The sequence below is a fragment of the Sus scrofa genome, chromosome 10 (assembly GCF_054392235.1).
Source record: "Sus scrofa isolate SSC_HxYL_T2T_F1_AM1 chromosome 10, Sscrofa_HxYL_maternal_Yorkshire_Landrace_v2.0, whole genome shotgun sequence".
Lineage (NCBI taxonomy): Eukaryota > Metazoa > Chordata > Mammalia > Artiodactyla > Suidae > Sus > Sus scrofa.
Window position 1 is genome coordinate 33,431,415 of NC_139392.1, and position 16,630 is coordinate 33,448,044.

Consider the following 16,630-nt stretch of genomic DNA (forward strand, 5'->3'; position numbering starts at 1 on the left):
TACAGGGACCATGGAGGTAGGGAGTTGAGTTGCTTTAAGTCACAGAATTATTAGGCAATGGCGGAACATCCCCACATTCCATATCCTTGTCGGATTGTGTACAAAGGTCACAAAATGAGTGTTAGAAAGGTGTTGCACCAAGCTGATCATGGAGATTCCCCCAGAAAGCAGTTTTTCACAAGCTCAGAACTAAAATGACCCAGAATTAGGTTGGCCACTTATGGAAAATGCAGGGTATCCTTCCAAACCTATCACAGATGAAGTTCTTTTTCCCTTAAGCCAGTCTTGAGCAGTTTAGGGCCGACTGTGGCTCCCCAGTCTGCATCTTGAGAGTCCTGTTAGAGTGAAGATCTTGGCATTCCTCTTGTGGCCCAGAGGGTTAAGAACCCAACTAGTATCCATGAAAACTCAGGCTTGATCCCTGGCCTCACTCAGTGTGTTAAGGGTCTATCATTTCTGTGAGCTGTGGCATAGTTTGCAGATGTGGCTTTGATCTGGCATTGCTGTGGTTGTGGTGAAGGCAAGCAGCTACAGCTCCAATCTGACCCCTAGCCTGGGAACTTCCATATGCCACAGGTGTGGCAGTAAAAATAATAAATAAATAAAATAATGCAGATCTTAGAAGGCCACCCTGGAGGCAGAATGAGAGGCTCAGCTACAGTGCTGCCTCCCAGCTGCTCAGATAAGAACTTGTTCTTTACTCCAGGTCATAGTCCTCAGGGCTGGGCCAGGGGGCTTGTTAACCCTGAGCCAACCTTTGTGTTTGAACTGCTGTCTTTCACCTAGTTGGTCACCTTGCATATCCATCCATCAGTGGTTCTCCATGTTTTACTTCATGGGAATTGCCCTAGGAGCGTGTTAAAAATGCACATTTCCAGGCCTACTCTGAGAGGTTTTTCTGCACTAGGAATCTGAATTTGGCAGGCACCTCCAGGAGATTCTCGTGCTGGCAGGCCTCAGAGCATGGCTTGTGATACTTGCCATAGGTGCGCCAAAGTGGAACATGAAGACAGAGGATAGAACCTTGGTAATGGCCTTCTCTGATTTTTCTTGTGGGCTCAATTCTGGCAACCAAATGCTTCTATCACCTCCTTGTTGAAAATGAAAGTTACTTTCCACAAGGTGGAAAGAGACCTCCATGTTTTCTTTTTTTAATAAAGTATTTAAAATTCTGTTTATTAAGAGAAAAGCAAGAAATTAGGTCATTTTGTCTCCTAGGGTGAAACCTTCTAAACCAAACCCAGTTTCTCCAACAACCTCTAAATTTACATATGAGGTCAAATAGCCATCTGGAAAATAATTTGGCATCTATGTTGATAAGATGGATTGGCCTGCCTCAGTCTTTATTTCTTTGTAGTGTTCTTGTCAGTTTTTACCATCAAGGTCATGCTACACTCATAAAATGAGGGATTGTTGTCTTTCTGAATAGAAGTCTTAAAAGAGTTTGAATAAGACAGGTGCTATTTCTTCCTTAAATATTTAGTGTAATTCATGGGAAGCCACCTAGAGTTTCCTTTGTGGGAAGGTTTTTTAGTTTTGAATTCAGTTTGTTCTATATTTTTTAGGATTATAACCACTTTCAGTTTTTTCTTGTGTCAGTTTTGGTAAATTATACAGTTATTGTTCAATTGTTTTAGGAATTCAGTTGAATCTAACATTTCTAATTTCTTGGTGTAAAGTTTTCCATAACTTTTTTTTAAATTTTTCAAATCAGGATTTGTAATGGTGTCCCTGCTTTATTCTTTTATGGTTGTGTGTGACCTCTCTTTTTTTATTTTTTTGATTTCAAAGAACCAGCTTTTGCATTTGTGGATTTTCTCTTATGTATGTTTCTTTTCCCATTTCATTAATGCTTTTGCTCTTTTCATTATTATTTACTTCCTTGTACTTTCTTTAGGTTCAGCTGCCATTTTTCTAACTTTTCTAGAGGAATTCTTAATTTGGGTACTTAATAATGGATTCTAAATTTTTGTGTTCCTAGTACTATACCTCAAAATACATAAAGCAAAAGTTCATGGAACTTTAAGGACAAGTCCACAATCACAATGAAAGTTTTTAATGTTTCTCTCTTAGAAATTTATAGAACAATCTACTATGTATAGAAAACAATGTTACTAGCAAACTCTAACCAACTGTGAGATATATACTCCTGATTTTCAGATATTTCTCTTTTTCTAATATGTGCATTTATGATTAGAGGGAAATTTAGAGCCATAGTTTTATCTGTGGGCATACATTTTAATATGTAGCATTTTCATTGTTATTTGATTCAAAGCATTTTTCTTTTTAACCATGATTTCTTTTGGGGCCCATGGATTATTTAGAAAGGTATTACTTAATTTCCAAACATTTGGGGATTTTACTAAATTTTCAAAGTCTCCCTTCTGTATCCACATGTTCTGCTAGGATTCCACTGAAGATTCAACCAACCTCAGATTGAAAATATTCACCCACACACAGAGAAAAATTCTAGAAAGTTCCAAAAAGCAAAATTGAATTTGCTGCACACTGGCAATGATTTACCTAGCATTTATATTATTATTTGCAACTATTTACATAGCACCTACATTGTATTAGGTACTACAAGTAATTGAGAGATGATTTAAAGTACAGGAGGATATGAATATGGTATGTGCAAATACATTGCCATTTTATGTAAGGGACTTCAGCATCCATAGATTTTGGCATCCATGGGGTGGGAGGAGTTCCTAATTGGAACGAGTACCCCGTGGATACTTAGGGATGACTGTATGTATTTCTATTTTCATTTCACCATGGCCAGGAAACATGCAGTATAATTTCAGTCTTTTGAAATGTATGGAGACTTTCTTTATGCCCCAGTATGGCCAATTTTTATAAATGTTCTATGTATGCTTAAAAGAAATGTATGAGAGTAGACAGCCAAGAATGCATGAAGAATTACTCTTCAAGTGTTAACTATAAGGAAATACTTTAGCAAAACACAGATGCTAGATGCCTTTGTCAACCACAAATAAATAAAATACAGCAATCTATAAGTCAAAGAAAAATGCTAAGTATAAGAAACATGCTTGCTTATAGTAACTTTACTGTGTCCCCCTCTCTGCCACATGGCTACTTCTCAGTGGTTTAAGCATGACCTGGAGATAGTTTCTTGTAAACATTGAGCTAAGAGCCATGACGTCTTGAACATCCTGTTCTTCAGGTTCCATGAGAGTCAATATCCTATAAAAAAGAAAGAAACAGCCTGAACTAGTCCTGTTCCCAAAGCAAAACTACCCATGTGTTGGTGGCTCTTTTGCTATAAAACACCCACTCTATCCAGTTGTATCCTTTCTGAAGAGCATCACTCTTGCCTCTGCTTTTCTCTGCCTTATGTTGCTTGTTTATTTTGACATCATTGGCCACTGTTGATTCCATTCAGCATCTTCACCCTGATCCTGAGTAGACAGTGGTGATCAGGACCATGTTCTCTGGGAACTACTTCAGGGAACAGTAGTGTGTGGAACAGCACCAACACAGAACAGTGATTCTGAGGGATGGTAGTAGATAATAAGTGAAAAAAAAAACATTCTGTGGTGCAAAGTTTGAGGATCCTCAAAACCCACCATCACCTCTGAAACCAACTGCAAGTATGGGAGCCCCCAGACTGTCACTTCTGATTCCAGCTACAAGTTTGGAAGTCTCCAAGCCCATCCTCAGGTTCAGCAGTTCCCTAGAAGCACTGATGAGACTCATGATTATGGTTTATTACAGTGAAAGGACACAGATTGAAATCAGCAAAAGAGAGAGACTGACATGGGTCCAAGAGTCACCAGCTTCCAGTTGTCCTCTGAATGGATTCATACACACAGTGACTTTTCTCCCAGCCACTATGTGTGTCAACACACATAGAGTACTGACATGCAGTGAGGCTTACCTGAGACTTGGTGTCCAATGTTTTATTTGGGGCATTGGCACATAGGCATTGTTGTGGCCACTTTTGTGTCTCCTATTCTTCCAAGAGTGGAGCCAATACTTCCTGAAGTCAGTGTTCCCTGGCCCAAATCCCATTGTTAGCATACACATCTGGCATGGCCTGGAAGCCCCAGATAAACAAAAATACTCATCTCAGGACATACCAAGGGCTTTGAGGGAACTTCCCAGGAGCTGAGGGCAAAGACAAAAACTCCCTCTGTGTAAGGCTAGCCCTTTGCTGCACATACTCACGCGACACCGAGCATGTCATGGCCCATACTTTAGAATCTCCAGGAGTTCCCGTCACTCTAAAATGAAAGAGGATCCATTGCCCTCCTCTTGAAGGCCCTGGATGATCTGGCTTTTCCATCTCCTCCTTTCTTACTCTCCTCCAGACACACTGATCTTCTTTTGTGATTTTAAAGACCCCAAGCTCTTTCCTGGCCTTCGTAGTTTCTGTTCCTTCCACCTGAAATACTCTTTTCCCTGATCCACACATGATTGAATTCTTCTTGTCATTAGGTCTCAGATTAATAAATGTCATTTCCTGAGAGGCTCCTTTCCTGTCCCTGGGTCAGTCCCTATCATATTACCTTGTTGTGTGTTCATCATCAAAGAGATCAATGCCTGTTATTTGTGAACTCACTCACCTGATAATCTGACTGTTAGCAGTCTCCCTCTATGCAAAAGCTATAAGCATGGGATTCTTGACTTTTTCTCCATCCCCAGCCCCTGCAATGCCATGGACCTAGAAGAGGTGCTCAGTAACTCAGTGAATGAATGAACCAGTGGGCAGATGCATAATGCTCTTCACAAATGCTGGCTTGAACAAGATCAGTAGAATTCTTTTTTTTTTTTTTTTTTTTTTTTTTTTGGATTTTTTAGGCCGCACCACTTGTGGCATATGGAAGTTCCCAAGCTAAGTTTTGACTTGGAGCTACAGCTGCCTGCCTTCACCACAGCCACAGCACTGCCAGATCTGAGCCACATCTGTGACCTATACCACAGTTCACAGCAACACTGGATCCTTAACCCACTGAGCAAGGCCAGGGTTTGAACCTGCATCCTCATGGATACTAGTTAGATTCATTTCCACTGAGCCACAGTGAGAACTCTGGTCAGTAGAATTCTTGACAGCAAGACTTTCAGAGCCTTTAGCATACCAATATGAATTGTGAATTTTAGTATCATGTATTCACATTCCTAGGAACAATTGGAGGGGAGCGTATTGATTTTGAAATTTGGCATTTTTGAGGAATCAGATTTCTTTTCATGCATAGCTAATATTTTAAAGAGTAGGATATCTAACAGATGGCACATATTCTTTAAAAAGTATTTAAGATTTCCTGTGGCTCAGCAGGATGAGAACTTTACATGACATCCCTGAGGATGTCATTTCAATCCCTGGTCTCATTCAGTGGGTTAAGAATCTAGCAATGCCGTAAGTTGCAGCATAGGTCACAGATGTGGCTCAGATCCCATGTTGCCCTGCCTGTGGTGTAGGCTGGCAGCTGTGGCTCTGATTTGATCCCCAGTCTCGGAACTTCCATTTACCATAGGTGTGGCCCTAAGAATAAAATAAATAAATAAACAAACAAATAAATGAGACCAAATAAAATGTCCTTTGCTCTTTCCTGCTCCATCCTTTAGGACTCTGTTCTCTGCAGCTAATCTGAGCAGTTGATTTGTATGTAGGTACAGATGCGTAGTACTGCCTTAGGGCCTCTGTTCCACTCATTTATTTTTTTTATTTTTTTTATTTTTTAATTTTTGGCTTTTGTCTCTCTAGGGCTGCACTCATGGCACATGGAGGTTCCCAGGCAAAGGGGCCAATCCAAGCTGTAGCTGCCAGCCTACACCACAGCCACAGCAACATTAGATCCAAACTGCATCCTCAACCCACAACACAACCCATGGCAATGCCAGATCCCTGACTCACTGAGCGAGGCTGGGGATCAAAGCCACAGCCTCATGGTCCCCAGTTGGACTCACCTCTGCTGTGCTCTGTCAGGAACTCCTCACTTGTTTATTTATTATATTAAATCCTCATTGTTACTAGAGACAGGATACAGAAACAACCCTAGTGGTAGGCTAGTGAAAGGGAATTTCTGGAATGGAGGCTTTTGATATGCCTCTAGTTAGAGCTCCAAACTGCACATTTATGCCCTGCAAACAAGAGCTGTTTTGACTGTTGACCTGAGTCTACCTGACAAAATCAGTTATGGTAAACTGTTTCTCATAGTCCTTGGTAACACTATTTCTGAAATTCCTTTTACAAATTATTTCTGGTGGCTGGATGCATTTGTGCTATAGAAAAATCATGTTATTTCTGTTTGAAACTTTAGAAGCAATGAATATTATAGGTGTATTTTCAGATACTAAGGATCCTGGTTTATTTATTTTCATGGATATAAGATTCAGAGTTGTTTACTGCTACTGATAACCTGGTTGAGACGTCTGCCTGTTTCAGCTGCTTTCTTCTTTCTTCATGACCCTCCTTACTGGGGGGATTTGGTTCCAGACATGGTGGGTTTAAAAATATATATCTAAAGTCTCTGGGTGGTATATTCTGCTGTCATGGTTTAGTTTAGGCTTTGTTAGGGCTGGTCTGTCTGAGTTTTGTTCTTAAATTCAAGGGCACAGGCCTTCCTGGCAGCTCTGCCTTGGTAGAGTGTGAACTCCAGCTTCTGACTCCTCAGGTGACATAGGGATCCTCTCACACAGAACACAGTAAATTGGTTCTTTTTTTTTTTTTTTGCATTTTAGGGCCATGACCACATATTGAGGTTCCTAGGCTAGGGGTCCAATTGGAGCTACAACTCCCATCTTACACCACAGCTACATCAACATCAGATCTGAGCCACATCTGAGATCTACACCACAGCTAATGGCAATGCAAGATCTTTAACCTGATGAACAAGGCTAGGTATCAAACCTGCAACCTCATGGATACTAGTCAGATTCATTTCTGCTTCACCATGATGGGAACTCTGCTACGCTAAGTCTTCCTTGAGTAGAGTACATAATTACTGGGATTGGGGGGGGGCTGTGGATTCCCTTTGAACACATAGCCCCCAACTTCTACTTATGGTCACATGAAGTATTTTGGATTTTTGTTCTTTTTAGGGCTCCACCTGTGACATATGGAAGTTCCCAGGCTAGGGGCCTACACCACAGTCACAGCAACACCAGATCTGAACCACATCTACAACCTACACTGCAACTCATGGCAATGCTGGATCCCTAATCCACTGAGTGAGGCCAGGGATCAAACCCACATCCTCATGGATACTAGTTGGGTTCATAACCCATTGAGCTGAAGCAGGAACTCTATGAAGTTCTAATGAGAAGTTTGACATGTTCTTCCTACAGAGCCCTATGCAGAGAAACCACCCTTGGAAACAAAGCTTGGATGCTTCTGCTCCTGGTCAGCCACAACCCATATGTCACAATCTAAATGGACATTTCTGTCCATTGAATTCACTGTCTCTTGCTGGCCACCCTCTGAGTATGTTAGTTAATTCATGAACAAGTTTTGAATCAGTCATTAAAATAGTTGTTTAGTCATATAAATGACTGCCACAGGCTCTATTTACAGCCCAGATTTTACAGATAGGTGACTTGATAAATGCATTTTTATTTGCTGTGAGTAATTTCTGCGTAGTGATATTGAAAAAAATGTCATTCCCATTTTCCCCTAAGAAGAAAGCAGCAGTGGTATGCCAAGAGCTCTCAGTTTTCTGTGACTCCAGTCAGGATTATTCTGGCATTGTTTTGGGAGGGATTCAGCTATTCTGGTAGAGAAACTGTTTGTTAAAGAGGAACAGCTAGAAGACCTCTTTCCATAGCCTGAAATGCAAAAATGAGAGGTAAAATTGAAACCAGAACCCAGTTCACCATCCAAGACTCTGTTGACATCCATAGGCACATGGAAGGGCTGGTGATGGATTTCCTCTGGGGACGGCTTAGCTGCCGGAGCCACCCTGAAAGCCTGTCAATCAGTCTCATGTGGGGGCTATGGGCTCACAGGTTTCCTGGGCAAAGGTCCACATGGATTTATTCTCTGCCAGGTATATACAAAGGTCTGGTGACACAGGCAGAGTGTCAGAGGCAGTGGCAACACAGTCCCTGCTCTCAAGCTAAGGGTGCTAATGAGGGCTGAGATAAAGGCAGAGCTGGGCTTGCAGGGGCTTGGACCTGGAGGACCCATAGGAGATGGTGAATGGCCACCACCAATTCACTCCAGCTGTCAGGGCTCTCCTCTGCCTTGGGGGCCCTTTTCTGCCCCAGGCTTTCCTGTCACTGATGGCCTAGTTTCCAGAGGCCATTGTCAGAGTGCTCCCAGTAAACCCAGCCCCAGCCCCACATCAAAGCTCCTGGGACAGAGCTCCCACTGTGGCATGACAGGATTGGCAGCATCTTGGGACCACTGGGATTCAGGTTTGATCCCTGGCCTGGTGCAGTGGGTTAAGGATCTGGTGATGCTGCACCTGTGGCTCAGGTCATGACTGTGTCTCAGATCTGATCCCTGGCCTGGGAATTCCATATGCTGTGGGGCAGCCAAAAAAAAAAATTCCTTGGACATGCTCTTTGTAAAGCCACCCAGATTCGACCCCCCACCCTGAATCATCCACCAGTCAGCCCCCTGAATCTAAGGGCTTAGTACCTTACAGCTGACTCTTCAAAGCTTAGAGGAACTTGAGAACCAGGCTTCCTATTAAGATGGTACCAGGCTCTTCTGGATTCCATAGCCTTTAGGGAATGGCTGAGAAACCCACTGAGAAATTTCTGTAGGTTTCTCTGATCCTCAAAGTGCTATTTTAAAATGTTTCCTTGCTTCAAAAAAAAAGTAAGAAGCAACAAACTGGGAACACATCTCATCTACCCGACTCTACAGGTAAGAATAGACAGTTCCTGTCATGGCTTAGTGGAAACAAATCAGACTAGGAACCATGAGGTTGTGGGTTTGGTCCCAAGCATCACTCAGTAGGTTAAGGAGCTGGTGTTGCCTTGAGCTGTGGTGGAGGTTGCAGACGTGGCTTGGATCCCTTGTTGCTGTGGCTGTGGTGTAGGCTGACAGCTGTAGCTCAGATTAGACTCCTAGCCTGGGAACCTCCATTTGCCATGGTGTGGCCCTAAAAAGAGAAAAAAAAAATAAAGGTAGAAATAAATGGCTCAGGCTTATAGCATATATGCACGTAAAATCAGAGACCTTCAACAGAATGTGCCCATAGGAGTTGGTGACACCAAGGCCGCTTGCACCACATGGGATTTTAAAGGTGGGTGTTTTGGGCAGGGATGGGGGCAGGGTGAACTGGATCCAACTTGGCAGAAGAGTGACTTGGCCTGTAGGGTAAACTGGAAGTAGAATTAGAATGAATCAATTGTAGAGTTACTTTTATCTTTTAACCATTTTGTTGTGTGGGCTCATCCTTCCCCCACCACCCTTTTCCTGACTCCTGCATTGCCTCTTGCCTCCCAGGCCCTGCGTTCTGTTCTGACCCCATCTTTGCTTCCTCTGAGCCTTTGAAATACTGGCATACTGGCAGTAGGATGTGCCACTCCATTTATTATCTTTTTAGACACATATAAGGAGGATGGGAAAGGCCAACAGCAGATACACTGATGGCTCAGCCCCCTGTGGTTCTACAAGCACATTTTCTTATCATGCCCAGCCCTTTACCCCACAGGCAGAGGCATAGGAGACCAGCCAGGCAGGCTGCATCACACCATGCTTGCCCACACTCATGGCCAAGCGCACAGACAGATAGAGATTTCAGGTGAAGCCCCATCCTCTATCTTTGTTCACTCATTTCTAAAATTATAAGTTCATCTGTAGGGTGTGACCTATCCCAGGCAGGAAAGAGAGCTCCTTTTGGGTCTGGACCACCCCCCATTGGTCCCTCTCTCTGTTTTCCCATGAAACCAGTTCTTTTACTCAGCACTGTGACCCAAGCCTTGTGATACATAAGGAATCACTTCTCAGATTGCCATGTAGGTAGAGACCAGGTCTGAAAATAAGAGCTTTCTTGTGAAGCCATGAAGCACAAAATGGTTTAAACTCCAAAAATAATGTATCCCTTTACCCAAATGTAGATTGCCATATCCCACAAATTGAAGATGCTGAGATTCATAACAAGACATACAGACATGGAGACAAGTTAATAATCACTTGTCACAAAGGATTCAAGATCCGTTACCCTGACATGTACAATGTGGTTTTACTGTGTCATGATGATGGAACGTGGGACAATCTGCCCATTTGCCAAGGTACTGGGCGGAGGCTGTGCTTTTCTGCTCTTCTTTTGGCAGACGTGATTGTAGAGTGTGGACTCGCTTCTCCAGTAAGATGCCAGAGAGAAATGCAAAGCCACACACAACCCATGGTTCAGCCCTACTGCACTCTGATCGCCAAAGCTCTGTTCTCAGCATCTCCACATTGTCCCTTGGGTTCTTTGCAGCTCTGAAGATCCAGCTTTAAAGTTTAAATGGGAAATGTCTTATTCTCCAGCATGTCAGATGTCTCCATTCACTATGAAACCAAATGTAGTTGCTGAATTAGGAGCCTTGTAACTGGGCTGGGAAGGGTATGATGAACAATTATATATTTAATTGGAATAACAGAGCCTTTATACCAATTTCCATAGTGGTGCAAATATATGTAAAGCCAATCTTACAGAGACTATTTTCTCTTACTAATGTTATCCTTTTTTATAATGCATGAGGAGCAGAAAAGTAATCAAATTCAAATTTCATCCAGACCATAAAGTGAATATTTATCCTCTTGCATTTTTTAAATTTGCCTGGTGGAACCAGAGGACCCTGTTTGTGAAAATAAGCCCTCGAGATTGCACTAATTCCAATTTTATTTTATTTTATTTTTTTTGATGTGGGACATGGACCAAAGGACGAAAAAGTCCATGCATAATTCATAATGCAAGGGAGAGGGCGAGCAATCTTCTTTGCACCAAAAGCACTGGCATGTTAAAATCGGGATGTTGAGGCTGGGAAACAACTGGCAGACTCTGTTATTACTTTTCATGCCCCAGAGTTGGAAATAAATCATTTCCTTATGCGAGAGCTGAGGCATCATGGCCCCTTGAAGAAACAAAAGCTTCAGGATTAGGGGGCAGTGGCAGCCCAGGGTCTCATCTGCCTGCTTTCTCCCACCGCCCCCCATAAACCTCCTGTGTTGTTTAGCACATTGTGTGTTACATTTTTAAAGGAGATGCATGTTGTATTTACATTCTGGGAGACTGTTCACAGAATCAGCAGCCAGCTTTTAGGTGGGGTGCTTTATTCAAATGAACTTGCTGAACCACTGATTCCTTCCGGTCCTGCCCCACTATCTGAGTATCAGCCAGGAAAATTATTTTGGACTCCAGCCACTTCTTGCATTAATATTTTCCATTTATCTTTTGGTTCTCCCACTCTTTTGGTTTCCCTTTATGTCCTTAAACACAACATGCTTCTTTAGGAGTTATTTTTGCCCCCAATGATGTTTTTGAAATGCCTTGTGGCAATAGATGTCTTGGGGTGTCATTGTCCAGAGTTCGGAATTGGGCTTCTGCTGGATCTTTCTGGCCCCTCCTGACTCTCCCCCCTTACTAAATCCTGGTCAAAACACAGCTTGGATGTTTTCTGCAACAAGAGAAGAGCTGGCCAGCTGCTCTTGAGAGGTGTGCTTCTCCAAACAGCCATACACCCCAAAGCCCACCTTCATCCCTCCCCAGACCCCTCAAGCTCCACCAAGGAGGTGCCCCTGGTCTGGGCCCTAATCCTCTCCAACCCTAGCACCTTGCCATCTGCCTGCTCAGGCATCAAACACATGCAGGGGTTGCTTTAGACAGCCTGACACAGCTCTTGAGTCCCCAGGGGGGAATATAATTGGCCCTTGGAGTGACAGTTCATCCTGTAACTATTATTTGCACCTATAGATCCAGGGACTAAATTCTGAGGAGCCTTCTCTCTATTATCTAGAAGTGCAAATAGAAATCACATTGAACTATTGAGTGGAAGCCAGTTTTCCCCTGTATTTTAGGACAGGCTGTCTCCAACCAAGGGTGAGCCTAGCTTTTCCTCTTGATTAGCTGCACATGTTACAGCCCCTTTCTGTCTCCTTTTGAGGGTGGGGGGCACTGTTCCAAGGCCATTTTCCCCCAGGGAACTTTGTGTTGTGGAGAGCCATGTTCCAATACCTCCTTCTCCCTGTGGGTCAGAATTAGTGTTTCTCTAGAGGATGCAGTTTATCTTTGTGGGTAGCTTAGGACTACCTTCCTTCCAAGGAGGTCCACTCATTGGAGCCCTGCCTAGGCTTCTAGCACATTTCCTTCTTCCTGTTAATTTGGTTACCATTTCTTCTCCATTATTGATCTAGTTTATTCCTGATGGCCAACCTCCCCCCACCCACACACACTTCACTTTTACCATGAACATTGTCAGTTTTCAGCTCTGGGGGAAAAGAAAAAGGCATTGTAGGACATTGGAACTGCTCAGAAAGATGGCTGGGCACCATGCCTTTCTTATCTGGCCCATCCTGAGGGATCTTCAGGGTCTGTGGGATCTGCAGGGCTCCAGGACACCAGTTTGGCACTTACACAGCCCCATGTATATACCCCTTGTGTTCTGCACAACTTACTGCCCTGGGCTTGCCCCAATACGGACACCATCTAACTCGGCACTGACCCAAATGATGTGCTAAACCCAGAGCTCTCCCAGGCTCATGATCTGTAACAGAGTCAGCTTAGAAGAAGAGCTGATTCTGCTGCAGCTTCTCCAATATACTTTGTACTTGGTGATTAGAAGGGAAAGTGGGTATTTCCATTATACATTATTTCCTTCACACACAATTTATTCTCCCCAGGAAGAGCAACAGCTCTGCTGGGTCATTATTCCCTCCAGTAAGACTGCCAAAGCCAGTATGCCATGCTGTGATCACAGTGGATACTGCACAGAGGGGGATGCCAAACAACTGGGAATGTTCCACTGGACTGCACAGGGAACAGGACAAAAAGGTGGTTGCTGTTTTGCAGAAGCTGGGGTCCAGGTCTCAGGCTCACTCAGAATGGTGTGCCTGGTGCAGACTCACAACAGCAGGGCTGCTCAAACACTGGGACCCAGGCCTGCAGTGAGAGCAGCAGCACCTGGAAGCCTTTGATGGTGCACATGCTTGGATCTCACCCAGACCTACTGAATCAGAAGCTCAGGGGGCTGCTTGGGGGGCAGTGGTGAGTTCTATAAGCCCTCTCTCTGGGTGACTCTCAGTGTGAGAACCACTTTGCTGCATGTTACTTGCCTCTTGCACCTAAAGCCCAACTAGATTTTCAAACCTTTAATCACATCATGTCAGGCAGGTGTTTGTTCTGTTATCTGCTGCCATGGAAGCCAGTTTGTATCCAGCCTGCTCATCTGCCCCACTACCACCGCCCCCACTGAAACAGCTGGAGTGTCTCTTTCCTCTCTGGCACTTCAGTGGTTCTCAGACCTGGTGGCACTGTAAGGTTACTTGGGGAGCTTAAGAATATGATAGGGGTGGGAGTTCCTTTTGTGGCTCAGAGGAAATAAAATGTGACTAACTTTCATAAGGATGCAGACTTGATCCCTGGCCTCATTCAGGGGGTTAAGGATCTGGCATTGCCATGAGCTGTGGTTTAGGTCACAGATGCAGCTCAGATCTGGTGTTGCTGTGGCTGCAGCTCTGATTCAAACCCTAGCCTGGGAACCTCCTTATGCCATGGGTGTGGTCCTAAAAAGACAAGATAATCATAATAATATTAATAATATTAATCATAATAAAAGATAGGGGTTGGGAGTTCCCTTTGCAGCTTAGCAGGTTACACACCCAAGTAATATCCAGGAGGATTGGGGGTTGATCCGTCACCTCTATCAATGGGTTAAGGATCTGGCATTGCTGTGAGCCACGGTGTAGTTCACAGGTGTGGCTCAGATCCCATGTGTCTGTAGCTATGGCTGTGGCTGTGGCTGTGATAGGCAGCTACAGCTCCAGTTCCCAACACCTAGCCTGGGAATGTACCTATGCTGCAGGTGCTGCCCTAAAAAGCAAAACAGAAAGAAAGAAAGAGAAATATAGGGGTTCCAGGAGATACACTGACCCAGGGAACAGGGCTGGGCATTGGTGTTTTTAAGAATTTCCAGGAGTTCCCATTGTGGCTCAGTGGGTTAGGAATGTGATAGTACCCTGAGGATGCAGGTTTCATCCCTGGCTTAATGGGTTGAGGAGCTCCATTGCCATGAGCTGTGGTCTAGGTCACAGAAGCAGCTTGGATCCTGCATTGCTGTGGCTGTGGCATAGGCTGGAAGCTGTAGCTCTGATTCAACTCCTAGACTGGGAACTTTCATATGCCACAGGTGCAGCCCTAAAAAGAAACAAGAAGTTGCTAAGGTGATTCTGATATGTAGTCAGGCCTGGGCCCCCCTGGTAGTGGTGTCCTGATCTGCAACCCTCCATCACTACCTCCCTACTTGTCTGACCCTCTTGATGTCACTTGCAAATATAAAAGCAAATTGTTGCTTTATGAATAAAATAGGTTTGGACATTAGGAAGTCTGAGCATTTAAGAACAAGCTGGGCAGTCCTCAGAAGCCATACCCCATTTACAGTGGGGGACTCTGAAAGAAGTATAGTGCTTTGTCTTTCTGGTGTGCCAAGATACCCTCATGAGACTCTTCCCTTTTTTTCTCCTGCATCACAGGCTGACTGAGACCACTCACCTCTTCTAATGGCTATGTGAACATCTCTGAGTTCCAGACCTCCTTCCCAGTGGGCACTGTGACCTCCCATCAAGGCTTCCCTGGATTCAAACTTGAAGGGTCTGAGGATCTCAAGTGCTTATACAGCCTTATCTGGTCATCCAGCCTACCCTGGTGCCTTGCTCTGGAAGCTAACACATCTCATTCTTTTGGAAACTGAATTGTGGCTTATTAAATTGGATGTGTTGCTAGGAGATAAAGAGCTGAGACTTATGGTCAGCAATGACTTTCATTCCCTGAGTACACATTGCTTGCCTCTGTCTTGAGCAGAGGCAGCAAGCCTGGCCATCTGCTGTGAAGCAGTACTTACAACCAGACATAAAACTGTTCTTCCTTGGTTCTTAGGCTTACAGTGAATGAAAGAGAAGTGTTTCAAGCATCAAAGGTTGAACTGAAAAATCTTGCCAAGTTAAATGAAATGTCTTCAAAAATTAATTGTCTCTGCACCAAATGAAAACAGATTGTATCATGGCATCATTAATCTCACCCCTTGTTTTATTGTTGTGTCAATGCTTCTTCCTATTTCCATGCATTTTATGGCTTAGCTGTAAAAGTTTGCTATAAGCACACACTTGGAAGCCTGAAACAACTAGATCATTCTTTCCTGTTTTTGTTAAATGTATGTGATTCTTTTTGAGTATGGTACCCTGAGGAGCACTAATCAACAGTTTAAAGTCTCGTGGGGGTCAGAGTGTCCACTGCAGAATCAGGCCAGTGTCTGTGTGTAGAGTCTATAGAAAGTTCTCCTAGGCAAGTTGGGTATGCTGGAGTGGCCCTCGCTTCAGTTCAGGTCTTGAAGTTATGATCAAATGAAACAAACCCTGATTTTCTTCTTGGCATCTGAATACAGCAGACAGGAGGAACTGTATATGAGAGAAACAATGAAAGGAACCTTCAACCATAGCCCATTTGCAGATTTTCTTGGGAAACAGAACAAGACCCACTAGAATGTAGAAACCACCAAATTCCTACAAGCCCTGTCTGCATGCATGCATCTCAGTGAGGGGTGGGGTCAGAGTAGCAGGTGTGTTGTCAGGGGTGACAGCGAGAGGATCAGGGAAGGGGTCTCCTAAGGGAGACCATGGATTGGAGTGGGTTGGCTGGAGCCATGGAGCCCCCTTTGAGAGAAGGAGGGGAAGGAGGGGAAGAGAACGGAGCTTGGTGCCCGAAGAAGTGAGAATGGCAGCAGGGGCATGAGTGGCACTTGCTCTTCACCTGGGCTGGAGGGTGGAGCCCACCCATCCAGAAACCCCTAGAGAACCAGAGCCTACAGTCGAGATGTCACATAAAATACAGATCACCCAGTTAAATCTGAATTTCAGAAAAACCAACAAATATTTTTTTTCTTCTTTTTAGGGCTGCACCCACAGCATATGGAAGTTCCCAGGCTTGGGGTTGAATCAGAGTTGCAGCCATCAGCCTATGCCACAGCTGGCATAGTGCCAGCTCCAAGCCATATCTGCAACCTAGACCACAGCTCACAGCAGCACCAGATCCTTAACCCACTGAGGGAGGTCAAGGATTGAACCTTCATCCTCATGGATACTAGTCAGATTCATAACACACTGAACCATAATGGGAACTCTATAAACAAGTAACTTTTTATTATGAACATGTCTTAACTATTGGATGGGACTTAATGGTCAAAAATTATTCTTTGTTTATCTGAACTTTGGCCATATGTGAGTGTCCTGTGTTTTCTTTTCTTTTTGTTGGTCTTTTTTTGTCTTTTGGGGGCCACACTTGTGGCATATGGAGGTTCCCAGGTGAGGGGTCTAATCGGAGCTACAGCTGCTGGCCTATGCCAGAGTGAGAGCAATGCCAGATCCTAGCCATGTCTGAAACCTACACTACAGCTCACCACAATGCTGGATTGTTAATCTACTGAGCGAGGCCAGGGATCAAACCCACAACCTCATGGTTCC

The 16,630-nt window shown here is 44.0% G+C and overlaps 1 pseudogene; it reads left to right on the forward strand.

Moving 5' to 3' along the window:
• LOC146398939 (sushi domain-containing protein 4-like) overlaps positions 1 to 16,630 on the forward strand; it is a 60,880-nt pseudogene that overhangs the window by 15,686 nt on the left and 28,564 nt on the right.